Source organism: Calidris pugnax, unplaced genomic scaffold (assembly GCF_001431845.1).
Source record: "Calidris pugnax isolate Ruff unplaced genomic scaffold, ASM143184v1 scaffold51, whole genome shotgun sequence".
In the NCBI taxonomy this organism is placed as follows: Eukaryota; Metazoa; Chordata; class Aves; order Charadriiformes; family Scolopacidae; genus Calidris; species Calidris pugnax.
The window spans coordinates 6,252,833-6,267,380 of NW_015090797.1; the positions used below are offsets into that span (position 1 = coordinate 6,252,833).

Genomic DNA, 14,548 nt, shown 5'->3' on the forward strand with positions numbered 1-14,548 from the left:
AAATGGGAAAAAATCTCATATTGGAGAGGGAGTACAAGTCACCTTAAAAGTAATATGTGAAAACTGAACTCTAGCAAAAACTTCAAAGATACATTTGAACTAGGGACTGAATACCATTTGTCACTCTGATCTTTTAACTCAAGGAAGTTTTACTGGAGCAGGGGGTTGGTTTTTTGGGGGGAGGAGCAGGGTGGAGGAGGGTTAATTTTTTTTTTCAGTTTTGGATGCTGATTCTTCACCCATGGCCTGATTTTCATCAAAGCACTTGTATTGAGTAGGGAGGAGAGAGTTATTTGCATGTTATTAGCATGTTATTAGTACTTGAGACTGTACTATTACAACACTTCTTCTGGAAGCAGCCTTTAATTTTTGAAAAGGATGAAAAAATAGTTGCATATGAGGGAGATCACAAATAAGGGACATTTTTAAGCAGTTCCCCTGGAACCTGGCCGTATCCATCACGCACTACAACCTTACCTCATGGTCAACTTCACTGAAGCCTGCAGAGAGGAATGGAACAAGAGGATGGCCATTTGCCCTTTATTCACTAAAAGGAGACTGTCCCTGAAGAATCTGAAATTCACTTTTAGCTACCTCTGACCTAATGTACCATCTCTACCACATAAAACTTTCTGCCAGCCCCAGGTATGTTCATGTCTCCAAATGATTCTTCATCAGCTGCGCACACACGCTGAACTTTTACCCTGCACAGCCTTTCTAAAATCTTTTGAAATCTTACATTCCGAGTGAATGTAAAAATATATCTTGCCATTAGCAGTTTAAGATTTCATACTGTGCCTGCCACAAGCACTTGTGTCTGACTTTTGAAGACTATAATTTGAAAGTTTCAGCGAAACTTTTCCTATTTACAGAAACTCTAATACAAGTTGCACTTTCCCATTTAAAACCTCAACAAAACAACAGAGAATTTATAACACAAATTGCTACTTTCCAAAGGTTCCGTTTAATACTAATAATTTCATTCTAAAGCCTGTCCAACTAAGCTAAAGAGAAGCTATTTACTGCATACTGCTGTGATCATGGTGACAAGATCCCGTTGAGAGATGTGTTTGCACATTTTCCAAAGTCCTGGTTTGGTTCTGTTTCTGCAACGCAATTTTTTTTTCCAGTCCTCAATTCTTTCTAACAAAAGGAATGATTATTTAGTGTAGAAGTAATAAATTACACAGTAGAAAATAATGCTCAGCAGTAAGGTTAAAGAGTGGGTCTCACCGTGTACACCATCTCTGTACCACAAATTGGAGTTTTTATTGAACAGAATGATGTGATCTGGAGAGATAAGAGTTTACTTATATTTGCTGGAAATTTAGCAGAGGCTGTGTTTAAATGGATTTCATTTATAATTATATAAAAACTTAGATGAGTTACAGAGCTTCATAGTGTGTTTGTGTGATCTTTGACTTTACCAGAGTTTCTTGAAGCTGTTCCTTTAATTTATCTACCAAGAGCTTCTTCCCGTGCCTTAAGTACAGCTGAGTCTTTCTTTAATTTGAAACATGGGCCAAAAGTAGTCAGCTGCATGTGTAGTGAGATCTATTTCTACAGTTCTTGTGTGTATTATCCCAGAGGGAAGACACCCCTCACCTACCACAAGCTGTAGGAAAGGCAATCAGCAAAGACTTAATGGTCACATGGCTCAAAAAGACGAGGGTTGTTTTGGGAATCAGTGTTTTGACTGCTTGAGGTACTTTGAAGTGTTGTATTTGAGAGATGTGCAGTTGGGTCAGCAATCTGACATCTTCACTATGTTGGGACACAGTGAGTAGTAATCCGACTTGGAAGTTCTTGATTTTTGAGTGAAATTAAAAGGGGTTTTATGTTTTCTTTTGTTTTTGTTTTGTTTTGAGTCGGATTTTTTTGATCATGGCGTGTAATTTTGCATCTGTCTTGCAAAAAGTCAAAAACGTAAAACAAATACTCTGCAATAATAGAATGTAAAATTCTTAGCTTGAGGTAAAACAATAACAATGCTGAATACAAGTTCCCAGATATAGGTATGTATACACATAAGATACATATTAAACATAGGAACAAATGCATTTTGTATAGTTGGTAGTAAAGTGGCATAAAGAACAACAATGAACTTCTGCCACTTGTCCTTTCTGTAGTATTTGCCTTTCTCTGAAGACTCTGTCCCTTTCCCCCTGTCTCCTCCTGCTCTGTTGGTCCCATTGGTCCTGCTGGCACTTCATCTTTGGGGGGCTGAAGATCACATGAATCCCTAGCAGAAGAGACTGTGAAATGCATCAGTGGGTGAGAAACTTGCCAGAAAAAAAAGGCAATTTTTCTGTGTGAAAGGAAATATTGACCTACTGAGTTACTCAAATTCCAGCCATAGTGCTTTCAGGCCACACCACCCCTCTTTCTCATGACTGTCGCCTAAGTCTGCTGAGATCCCAGAGCTGTCTGCTGCGGTCAGCAGTGGTGATTCCTCATGGAAAAGGAGGGCAGAGCTGCAGCTATTGGGGTACCCTGGGCAGAGCAAACACTTTGTCCTTGAAGGGCTCTTCATGGACAGTCTGTAGATGTGAGCCATCTGGTCCCCTGTGGCTGTGCTCTGTCCTCAGCCGTGGAGTGAGGGAGAGCAGCGGGGAAATGACCTCTGGTACAAGGTAGGTGGAAGGACAATGGGAGGTAGCCAGGAAAGACAAAAATAAGCATGGAGCTGTGTGATAAAGGGTGATGAGGAGGGGGTTTGAGTATTTTAAAACCTATCGAGAAATGGGTTTCTAGCAAGTGACTTACATTTTAAAAACTGTAGCTGTAAGGTGAAGGACCAGACACTTAAGTGGACACTTTCATTCTGGAAGGCCTCGTATTAGTGAGAGGTACCCATGCATAGATTTTTTTACTCCCTCATCTGTTTTATAAGGAATAGGTATAAGCTAATAAGGAAAAAAAAAATAAATAGCGATATTTGTCTGATTCCTGATGCCAGATATTTCAAAGGTTTGACTGTATGCTAATCTTTATTTTATTTCAAGTCTGATCATTCTTTGGCATTGGGTAAATTTTAAATATTTTTTAAAAAATAACAAGGAAAACACTTATTTTAAGAACCCATATTTTCTTACACTGATAAAATAATGTGTATATACCAGAAGAAATAGTGGCCTATTTTATTTTATATGGTACTGTTTACGTTGCTATTTAATTGCCTAGATGGGAAGATAAAAAATCCATGTGTACACACAATGTGTCTGTTGTAATCATTCGTAATTTACATTAGAATAAGCTAGTGGAGAGGCACACAGGAAGCCCTGAAAACACTTACACATCCTTCACTTTAAAAGTTTTAAATCAAGCAGAACATTTGCAGTTAATTAACAGCCTTAATAACAGGATCAGTCAATACCTTCAAAGAGGTTCTAGAATTCATTTCTTTTTGAATCCACTGTGATCATTGGGCTTTTATTTTCTGAGTAGACCATCCTTTGTAAACTAAATTATTATAATTAACAGATATCATCTGTTACACACAACAATTCACCTACATGAACTGTGTCATCTGAACTGACCTAAAGAGCTTGTTTCTGTCCTCTGGCAAAGGTACCTCAGAGAACAGAGACTGTCCAGGACTGCCCAGGTTAAAGGTAACCCTTGTGTAGAAGTCAGCTCTGGAATTAAGGGAATATATTTCATGTAAAAGAAAAATCCAAAGGATGAGATGATGAATGGAATTTCTGTAATCAACTTTTAAGACCACAGACTGTTTTGAGAAGCTTTCAGCTAATTTTCCCTGTCTTGTGTCCTGAAATATTTTCTAATTTTCAAAATTAGTTCGGAAGAGACTAGGAACTGTTTTGTAGTTTCTCTAAATTAAACCTAAAGGGATTGTGAAAAAACGCGTATCACCTACTATTCTTCAGGATCTGAAAGATACAAAAATTCACTTTTTATTTACTTAATTTATAGTTTTTAGCAAGACTGGTAGTCATACTATTAGACCAAATATGGCTTTCCTGAGACAAAACAGGCTTCAAGTTGTATCAGGACTTTAGTTAGGTGGGTTTTTTCTTAGCTTGGACATTTTCTTAATACGTATTTGTGTGTGCATCTGACTTTGAGAGTCTGACGGTGCTAAAATAGTTTTAAGCTGAGTTTTAAGATAAGAGATATGCCCAGCTTGCTAACATTTTGTTGGCTATGCTCTTGGGGTGACTATGTAGCTTCGTATATACTATGCTTTGGGCATGGAGAGGGGGTGTGTGTGTATAGATACAGGTATTTGTGTGTGTGTGTGTGTGTGTGTGTATAAAACCTAGAGCAGACATATGGCTTGATTCATTGTTTTGTAAATTACCATCACAAGTGCAAGGCTGCTGACAGGTGGAAATAAGATATACGTTCACACAAATACTATATTTAAAGACCAGTAGCACTATTTCTGTGGAAAATCGATATGAGAATCAATATTTACACAATGACTTGCCTGTCAAATAAAAATATAGATGGAGTATTTTTTTCACCAACTGTAGATGTAAGTTTAAAATTTAAATCATACCTTTAAATCATAGGAAAAGCAAATTTATCTACACTTAGTTGGGACATTGCAAAGTTCTTAGAAGGGTGAGAAATGTCAGTACATATTTTTAATGTTCGTTATTACCCATTTGGTTAATTTATTCTGTTTAATTTAAGTCGCATTTTCCTGCTACATCATCGGGTTCCCATGATCTTGATTATTTTCATCTTTGTGAAGGAGAATAAAAGTGGAGTAGGGGGTCATCTAACTTTGCCAATGCTTGTTAATTGAAGACTTTCATGAAAGTCTGCTAATAAAAAACCTGAAGATGCTGGAATAAAGCTGATGCTTTTCTTCTGATTGGCTACATATGTGTATTAGCCTTCTAGGTATTCATATTGATTGTATATGAGTGAAGTGTAGGATTGAATTTTCGTGGGCAGTGTATGTCTATCAGCTAACTGACAGCAGAGCTTTTTGTGGTTATTAATAAAACAGCTAGAGAATGCTCTTCCAGAGAAGTTTATGTACACTGCAAAATATTACTGTAGTTCCAAAACATGGAACCAGGGACTTTTTCTGCTATAGGGGAAAAATATGTAATGCTGAAGAGGTAAAGCATTTTAGTTGTTCTGTACTTCTGGATTGCATCTGTGCTTAATAATTGGCTGTTTGAATTAACTTATTATCAGCGGGGCATAATGACTCTCCTGGCAAGGTTTATTTGAGGATCTTTCCAAACAGCCTCTCCAGAGTGGTTTGACATCCTCTATTGAATTAACAGGTGAAAATAAAGAAACGGTAGGCCACTGTGAAAACCATTTCATTTTTGATCAATCTCATTTATTCAAAATAGTCACTGGACCAATACCAAAGAGTAGACATAGCTTCTGTCTCGTAGGTGCCTACATGATGTGGACCCCCTGTAGAGCTGGGTATTTATGAAATGGAGAAGAGTAGTCAGGCAAAAGTGGCTAGGCCTACCCCATTTGCAGACTAATTGCATTCTTTGTGGGGTGCCTTGGGTTCTTTCCAGATGATTAAACCCACAGCTGGGTATTGTGGTAGAATCTTCTGTATCTTTTGAGGAGAAATAAAAATTAGATTGTTTTTTTCCCAAAAAATATATTTGCATCACTATTGTTACAGATATTCTCCATATGCAGCACTGCTGATGCTATAGTCTAACTGTAGACTCCATCATTCAGAAATTTCTTCGCAGACAGGCAGTGATCTGCCACATTCAGTAGCTAAAGTCTAAGGTCTAGGCTTTGTGTATATCCTAGTAATGAGCCCCTACTGTATTATTTTTAGAATTTTTTTCAGTATACCATGAAAAATACAGCAGTTAACAATCCCATTTAAAATATAGATACAGTATTTTGAAAACACGGAACCAGCCTACATTCCATCTCATTTCTGACAGTATCTGAAGCACCTTTTTGAATTGCCTTCTGATCTGTGCTGTGCTGGCATGTACTTTGCTCCTCTAGTCTTTGGATAACAGCACCTCTTAAAAGTGAAATACGGTCAGATGTCCTTTGCATGAAAACATAGTTTCAGGGTGAAAAGGGAAAGATGGAAGGAGAGGAGTATCTTACCTGTATTGAGAAATTGAGAGCTGGTCAGGATGTATGTCTGGGATTGCCCATCGCCTCAAGCAGGACTCCCTGTGGTATCTCAAGCAGGAGAGATTGTTGCCAGCCTATACCCTTATAAAGAAGGTGAAGATCAGGATGAGTGATCAGAATCCATGTTTTGTATGATGTTAACTTGTTGTTCAGCTGGGATGGGGTTGACTTTCTTGCTACCACCTGGTGTAGTGCTATGTTTTGGATTTTGGATGAGAATAGTGTTGGTAATGCACTAATATTTTTAGTTGTTGCTAAGCTCTTCACACTGCACTTGGCAGTGCACAAGAAGTTGAGAGGAGACATGGCCAGGACAGCCGACCCCAACTGTCCATGGGGATATTCTATACCATATGATGTCATGCTGAGCTACGTAAAACTGGGGGAAGAAGAAAGAAAGGAGGGACGTTCAGAGTGATGTTGTTTGTCTTCCTAAGTAACCATTACAGGTGGCAGAGCCCTGCTTTCCTGGGGATGGCTGAACACCTGCCTGCCCATGGGAAACAGTGAATGAATTCCATATTTTGCTTTGCTTCAGTGTGTGGCTTTTGCTTTACTGTATTAAATTGTCTTTATCTCAATCCTTGAGTTCCCTCACTTTTACTCTTCTGATTCCCTCCCCTGTCCCAAACAGGGGAAGTCTTTTTTGTTGTCAACAGAGGGAGCAGAGCCTGCTGTGATTACATACCTGATCTGTGCATCTAAAGTTAGAAATACTAAAACCAACCATTTTTGACAAGAATTTACATTGAAAATGCACACATAAATTAATTCATACATTTCTGTTTTCCTTCATAATCATAGTGTCAGTATTTTGTGCATGTTCCCTAAAGTTATTGGGCTGTAGTTGAGTACTTTTTGTTCTCCAAAGTTGTTTTACTTTCTTTAAATACCCTTTTGCGTCCAAGTAGGTCATGGTGATTGATTTTGCAGCTCTTCATTTTCAACTTGCAGTTACACACATTTTAATTGCAAAATTATTCAAGATTATTTTGGTTTTGCCTTTTTATTAGTATGTTACATAGAATTTCTTGTACTGCATTTATATATTACTTCATCTGATAGCCTGTTCTGTTTTATACTCAATACACATAAATATATTCCAATTTCAAATGAATACTTTCATAATTCATATTATGCTAATTATTTACTAATTTTTGGATCTTCCATAATAGCTTCCTATTATCTTTTTTCTTGATTATCAAGCTATTATAATTCTCCATTATTTCTTTCACATTCTCTTATCAAGACAGTAGTGAAACATAACTTCCGTGCTTTGTTCTTTCTCATCTTTCTAAATTTCTTGTGGCCCACAGTATTCAGATCTCATTTTATCTCTTCTTTCTGGGACGTAACTGTCATGATACTTAAAAACTGCCTTTAGTTTCACATACTCGTGGTTTTTACTTTAAAAATGTTTTGTGTCTCAAAAATGCTCATTGTCTAAATTTAATTACATCAGAAAATATTTTCCTATGCTTGCTGTTTTTTTTATAATCCCTTATTACTCTTGTTACTGACACCTAATATATCTTTCTTTTATTGTTTTAAAATGTCCACAGTCATTTTAAAGTCTTCCTACAAGCTCTCTGTAGCATAGAAAAAACTAAAACAATTAGGGCTCAGCTGCAATCCATTGTATCTACTCTAAACCTTCATTTTTTCTACATAAACCAAGTTTCAATGCCCCTCACAAGCTTCACTTGAAATCTCCCAAGTTGGGAATAAATATAATAACTTTTTCTACCAAGGAAGTAAGTTACAGTTTGGAAATGACAGTAGCTTTCTATAATAAAGTCTGCTTTCTATGAGTAAAATTAAAAATAACTTCTCACATTACAGAATAGATTTTGCAGCTGAGACACAAAAATCTGTGTGTGTAGGTAGTATTACCCTGACTTACGGAGTCTGCGCAGGTAGCTTTCATGTGAGAACTGCTGTCTGACTGGGTCTCGCAAGCAATCCTACTTGCTGGATTCAAAAGTGTCATGGATATGAGGTTGGAGATTATGTACTCATCCTGGTCGCAAGCGATCCTACTTGCTGGATTCAAAAGGGTCATGGATATGAGGTTGGAGATTATGTACTCATCCTGGTTAAAATAGGACTGCCTGAGCGCAGAACTTGAGCAAGCACTTAGGCACTGAACGAACTGCCCAGACAGAAGATTGGGCATCTTCTACCTGCTTCTGCTAGGAGAGTTTGGAGTTTCCTGAAGATATATTTTAGATATCTCATTATAAATTTAGATCTAAGTGTTTTCATGTTTTAGAGCCAAATGTTGGGGAGGTATAACCCCATGCACCAGTACAGTTAGGGGCTGACCTACTGGAGAAAGCCCTGTGGAAAAAGATCTGGGAGTCCTGGTGGACAACAGGATGACCATGAGCCAGCAATGTGCCCTTGTGGCCAAAAAGGCCAATGGCATCCTGGGGCACATCAGGATGAGTGTGACCAGCAGGTCAAGGGAGGTTATCCTCCCGCTTTACTCTGCCCTGATGAGGCCATATCTGGAGTACTGTGTCCAGTTCCGGGCTCCCCAGTTCAAGAAGGACAGGGAACTGCTGGAGAGGATGCAGCAAAGGGTACCAAGATGCTTAGGGGACTAGAACATCTCTCTTGTGAGGAAAGGCTGAGGGACTTGGGTCTTTTTAGTCTAGAGAAGAGACGACTGAGGGGGGATGTGAGCAGTGCCTATAAATATTTAAAGGGTGGGTGTCAAGAGGAAGGGGCCAGTCTTTTTTCAGTGGTGCCCAGTGACAGGACAAGAGGGAATGGGCACAAACTTGAACATAAGAAGTTCAATCTAAACATGAGGAGGAACATCTTTACTTGGAAGGTGTCAGAGCCCTTGGAACAGGCTTCCCAGAGAGGTGGTGGAGATAGCGTCTCCATCTTTGGAGACATTCAAAACCCACCTGGACACGTTCTTGTGCGACCTGCTCTGGGAGGTCCCTTCCAACCCCACATAATTCTGTGATTCTGTGATTTTTTTGGTCCTTTTAGTGGAATAAAACCAATCAGATCACTTAAGTGTAATACATGGATGAGAGCATGTCTATGTGGTCTTTTGCAAGAAGACCCAGTGTAACACTGGCAAGTTGATTGGCACAAGTCGTCTTTAGACTGGGAAGTGTGCAGCTCTGCTCATTATGTTCTTCTGCAAAGCACAGCTACAGGTACTCCTGCCTGGAGCTGGGCCACATCTGGCTGCCTCAGATTACAGATGTGCTGCTGTCCTTTCTGGTCAAATTGCAAACAACAGACATACCCTAACACACAGTTTCCTTCCCGGAGACTTTATTTTATGCTCATCAAGAGCTGATGGTTTGTCCTGGTATTTGTCTTTACCTGTTTTTACAAAACCACACATTTTTAATTTTCCTTACATATGGCTACTGAGATTAAAATGCAGGAAAGAACCTTATAGAGTGTATCGATGGAAGGAACATTTGCACCATCAAAATCTGTGGTCCGTAGGTCTGCACTGAATCTGATCTGGCTGTAAATGTTAGAGCTGTCTCACCAATGTCTAAAAGATAAAAAGGAGAGCTGTGAAGAGTGAGAGAAATCAGAGGCAAAAGAAGCACTTGGCACCTGTTGGACCAGGTAAACAATTCACAGTTACTTGTTCCACTATGGAACAATATTTATCCACTTACAAAACCACACATTTTTAATTTTCCTTACATATGGCTACTGAGATTAAAATGCAGGAAAGAACCTTATAGAGTGTATCGATGGAAGGAACATTTGCACCATCAAAATCTGTGGTCCGTAGGTCTGCACTGAATCTGATCTGGCTGTAAATGTTAGAGCTGTCTCACCAATGTCTAAAAGATAAAAAGGAGAGCTGTGAAGAGTGAGAGAAATCAGAGGCAAAAGAAGCACTTGGCACCTGTTGGACCAGGTAAACAATTCACAGTTACTTGTTCCACTATGGAACAATATTTATCCACAATTTACTTAGACATGCTTGGTTCTTTAGAGATTAATGGAGCGTCACTTAGTCTCTTTAAGACTATTTCTCACTCCATCTCCACTTTACAGGAAATAGATGGGGCAATTTACTTAGACATGCTTGGCTCTTTAGAGATTAATGGGGCGTCACTTAGTCCCTCTTTAAGACTATTTCTCACTCCATCTCCACTTTACAGGAAATAGATGGGCTGTTCATTTTATCCAGATTACAGCAACAAGAAGACAATAAGTGGCTTCCTTTTAGCATCCCTTGGAAATGCTGCTATTCCACTCCTCTCTCTTCATTCCTTTATGTTGGAAAGCAGCAATATAGTCCAACCATTCTCTTTGTAAGCAGTTTTCTTTGCTTTTGTCCTGTGAGAATTCACTTGATTTTGTTTCTGTGGTTGAACTTTGATTATTTCAGATAACAAATGAAAAAGAAGGTGGTTTTTGTCTCATCTAATGATGACATTGTGCAGTGCGGATGAGCAGCAAACTTCATTACCCAAACACCTGTTTTTGAAAGATGCATCTTTCCTGGCACGTAAGAGCAGCAGTCCCCATTTCCTGGCATTGTAGCTTGCACTTTGTTTGTCTGCTCTTAAAGGTGATTTACTTCATTTGGGATCTCCTATTCCGTAAAATTTGAAACTGCTCATAGCTTCCTCTCTTTGCCTTTTATATGCAAACAGGATCAAAGAAACAAGCAGTAAAACATGCCTGGCCAAAGCAGTCCTTTCCTCTGGCACACTTGCACGTTTCTGGGTAGAGATCACTGAGAATCTTTAGTGCATATCTTTGAATGCCTACCTACAAGATTCTTCAGCAAATCTGTGCAGGTTACTTTAACTGCCACAGTGAAAAAAAGGAAAGGTTTTTCTACTAAGTCAGAAGCAACTGCTGTACATGTAATAGTAATAATAATAATAGTAATTATTCAGCTACAGAACTGAAATATCTGTAATATTCAGCCTGAGATTCCTCTTTATTTTCTTATATATGCTGTTTTCTTTTTCTCTTTTTAAATATATGGAAACTCATAGTTATAAAGGTTGAACCAAAACTTCCCATTGTATGGAGACAACAGGAAATACCTGTATACCTTCAGTATACCTGAAGATGTACAGAAAGTGATCTAGCCTACTTTAGTTGGACTTACTATTCCATAGTTACAGTCTATTAGATTTATAGGAAGTGTAGACTGGAAGGATTTATGTAGATTGCGTTGTATCCCCAAGGTTTTTATGGTCAGAAAGGTAGTGGGATTCAGACCTATCTGTATTAAGCTCCCTGTCATTCTTCCTAAGAGACAATGGCAGAATTGCTCTGAAACAACCAGGAGTCATTTGAATGAGGGAGCTATATTGAGTAAAGCAGATTAATATTAAAATGCCTGCAATTCAATTTGCCTTCAGACTAATGTTTTCCCTGAGGATATTTTCAACTTTAAGGTCAATAAAATCATAAGCTTAGATTTGACAGCTTGAAAATTAAACAGAAGATAAGATGATTCCTTGTAGAGTCATCTGTTTTTTCAACTAACAAAACACACCAATTTGCCTGTAGGTTGCATTCTAGATCTAGAAACTTGGAATTTGCTGTTTCTTTTAACTGCAGCATTTTGTTCTTTTAAGTTCTTGGTATGAATTTGCCTCATCCCCTGACAGTGTGCTTACCGTTTGGTCTGCCTTGCCTGCAAAAATCCTGTTCACCATCCAACTTCTGAACATGGAATCTCACATCCAGGCAGCTGCTCAAAAGGGTGACCATGAAAAAGTGCCAGATTCCTTTTCTTCTTTATTACTTTTTCTCAGTCCTTCTTTTGATTCTTTGTGCTGTACTTAAAAAAGGGCAATAGTAGGGAGAGATGGGTGAGTTCAAAGAATGAAATATGTGTATAGTGATAGAGTGACAGAATATCAGGGCTGTGATCCTATTGGCATCACAGAGACATGGTGGGATGGCTTCTATGACTGGAATGTTGGAATGGAAGGATACTGGCTCTTTAGGAAGGACAGGAAGGGGAGATGAGGAAGGGATGTTGCCCTCTCTGTCAATGACAAGCTGAAGTGCATGGATCTTTAAATTTCACAGATTATTTTTATACTGTAAAAGTATTCCTGTATGTAAATTCCTAAATCTTGTCCAAGATGGACTGATAATACTGGATATTGATATAGATATAGGGGAGATATGTCCTTGTTTGTTTCAAGGATGTAGTGGAGACTGATCAAGAGATCAGCATCCCAGTTATAGTACAAGTCCAGTCAAGTCTGTATATCTGGATCACTTATTCTGCTCTATTTTGTAATCTCTCAGGCAAGAACATACACCTGTAGTTTCTGCTCTGTCAAGACAATTTCTGTGCGGTTATTTTGCGTATGAATTATTGTATATGCTGGATAAGGACATGCTATGGAGTTTATACGCAGTATGTTGAAAATAGTCCTAACTTTTCCATTTCCTTGCGTTTGTGAAACATGCCCACTTCAAAGCACTTTCCTAATTCATATTTCTTTCATGTTTTACATGTCTCTGCACACCAGTTCAGCCTCAGATCAGACAGTTTACTTCTGACTCTATTGATTTAGATACACTTATGGGTAAAGAAACTACCAAAAACTTTTTACTCTTATGGAGTGGAAAGAAACAGCTTTCTGCTTCAGCAACTGCTTATGCATATTTATTGAATAGCTTCTTTGAGGATGTTATAATGAGCTTGCTTATCAGGGAAAATGACTTGAAGTAGTCTCAGATCTCAATATCTGTGATTCCAATTAGGAATTTAATAAATGCTGAAACCTTTTAAGTCTTTCATTTATTCATAATGTAGCATGACAATAAACAGCTGATGACAGTGGAGAAATTCAACAGGAATGTACTGTCTAGATTAATTATTTTTTTTGTTAGCTTGCAGAGCCTGCATCTGTGACCATGACATGCTTAACTTCAGAGAACAAATTATTATTTCCATTGTGCTCTAGCAGTTTTCATCCTTCACAGTCAGAGGTGGGCAACTGATTTTAAAGAATTTCCATGCTCGAGGGAGGGATAAACACTCTTTTATAGCTTCATGCCCCAGTAGGACAGCCAGGTCTGCTTAAACAGAAAAATTAAAATATGACAGTGTTAGAGATTTATCAGTGTTTTATTTTACATTCCTACAGAAAGAGAAAGTAAGTGTTTTTTTACTTTGAAGACAAAATACATTACTGCCTAACCTCGGAAATTTATGTTATTAAAAAGTTTGATGGTGGACTGTAAGAAATACGGACTTTAGTTTTATATCTGGATTTCTCAAAATGAATGGGTAACTAGATTCTTTCACTTTTCTACATGGCTTTGCTGGCTCATGTTACTGACCAGTGTTAGCCTGTGACAAGCATGACAGGAATTGGCTGCTCCAAGCCAGCCAGGATCTGAGAGACAGTTGATAGATATTTTTATAGCTTATTCTTGAGAAATATCTATAACACACCAGCTGTCACTTATGTGGCATATGTAATATGGTTTCTGGTGTTCTAAGTAAAATGGTAGTCAATCAAAGGTATTAAGAGTGAACCAGGTTCTCACTGTCTCACTGTAAATAAACAGTCTAATGTACTTGTGAGAGTAGGAGAGGGCCTTCTTACCTTTTCATCAGATGTCTCCTCTGGAGAGGAGTACTAAGTACTTTGCATGTTCATGTAGATGCCATTATTGGGAAATTTCTCAGCCTTCCTGCAATATCTGAGGAGTTTCTCTGGGTGAGTTTTGCAGATCTGTGGCAACTCCTGAGACCTACTGTGTAGTACTATTAGAAAGACTGCCAAGTATCAGAAAATTGCAGCCGTCTCTGCACTGCATGCTTCCTCGGCTGGCAGTGCCCAGTTACAGCATTCAGGGCAGCCCTTTGGGCATTTCAAGGAGGCAGACACTTGCAGAACAAAGAGGTATCAGTAGTGTGTGCATACATGCTACTGAGCTCAAGGCTTCCAGGTTGCTGGGTGTGTTTATTGCATTCCAGCGACACTTAATTTATCGTACATGAACAAAATGTCTTTGCAGGAAATGAGGAATTTATGGAATCCAGCTGTTACACAGTGTATTTGCATATAATTCTGTCTGAAGAAAGATGGCAATTGTTGACATTCAAGTCAATTAAAACTGCTTAGATAACTGTATACCATCTCCAGTAATTGTCTCCTTAATAAAATAATATATTTCTATTTTGCAGTCCATTTTGCCATAAGAAACAACCAGGAAATTGTAACTTCTCTTTATTTTTCCCCAGCGCATGGGAGCTGATAGCAAACTAGATCATTATCAGTATTATAGATATTGTTAGATGGACGTTTACTGTATTGCTTTTTTATGGGAGTGGGAGAAAAAGTAGAAATTATCTTGCAAAAAAGGGCGTAAAATTTTGGTCCTGGTTATAAAAGATTTCCATTTTTGTCAGTGACAGAAGAAGCCAACTTTGGACAGG

The 14,548-nt window shown here is 38.4% G+C and overlaps 1 protein-coding gene across 1 annotated transcript in view; it reads left to right on the forward strand.

The window, feature by feature from the left end:
• SNTG1 (syntrophin, gamma 1) overlaps nt 1–14,548 on the forward strand; it is a 228,932-nt gene that overhangs the window by 26,599 nt on the left and 187,785 nt on the right. The gene's annotated exons all lie outside the window — the stretch shown is intronic.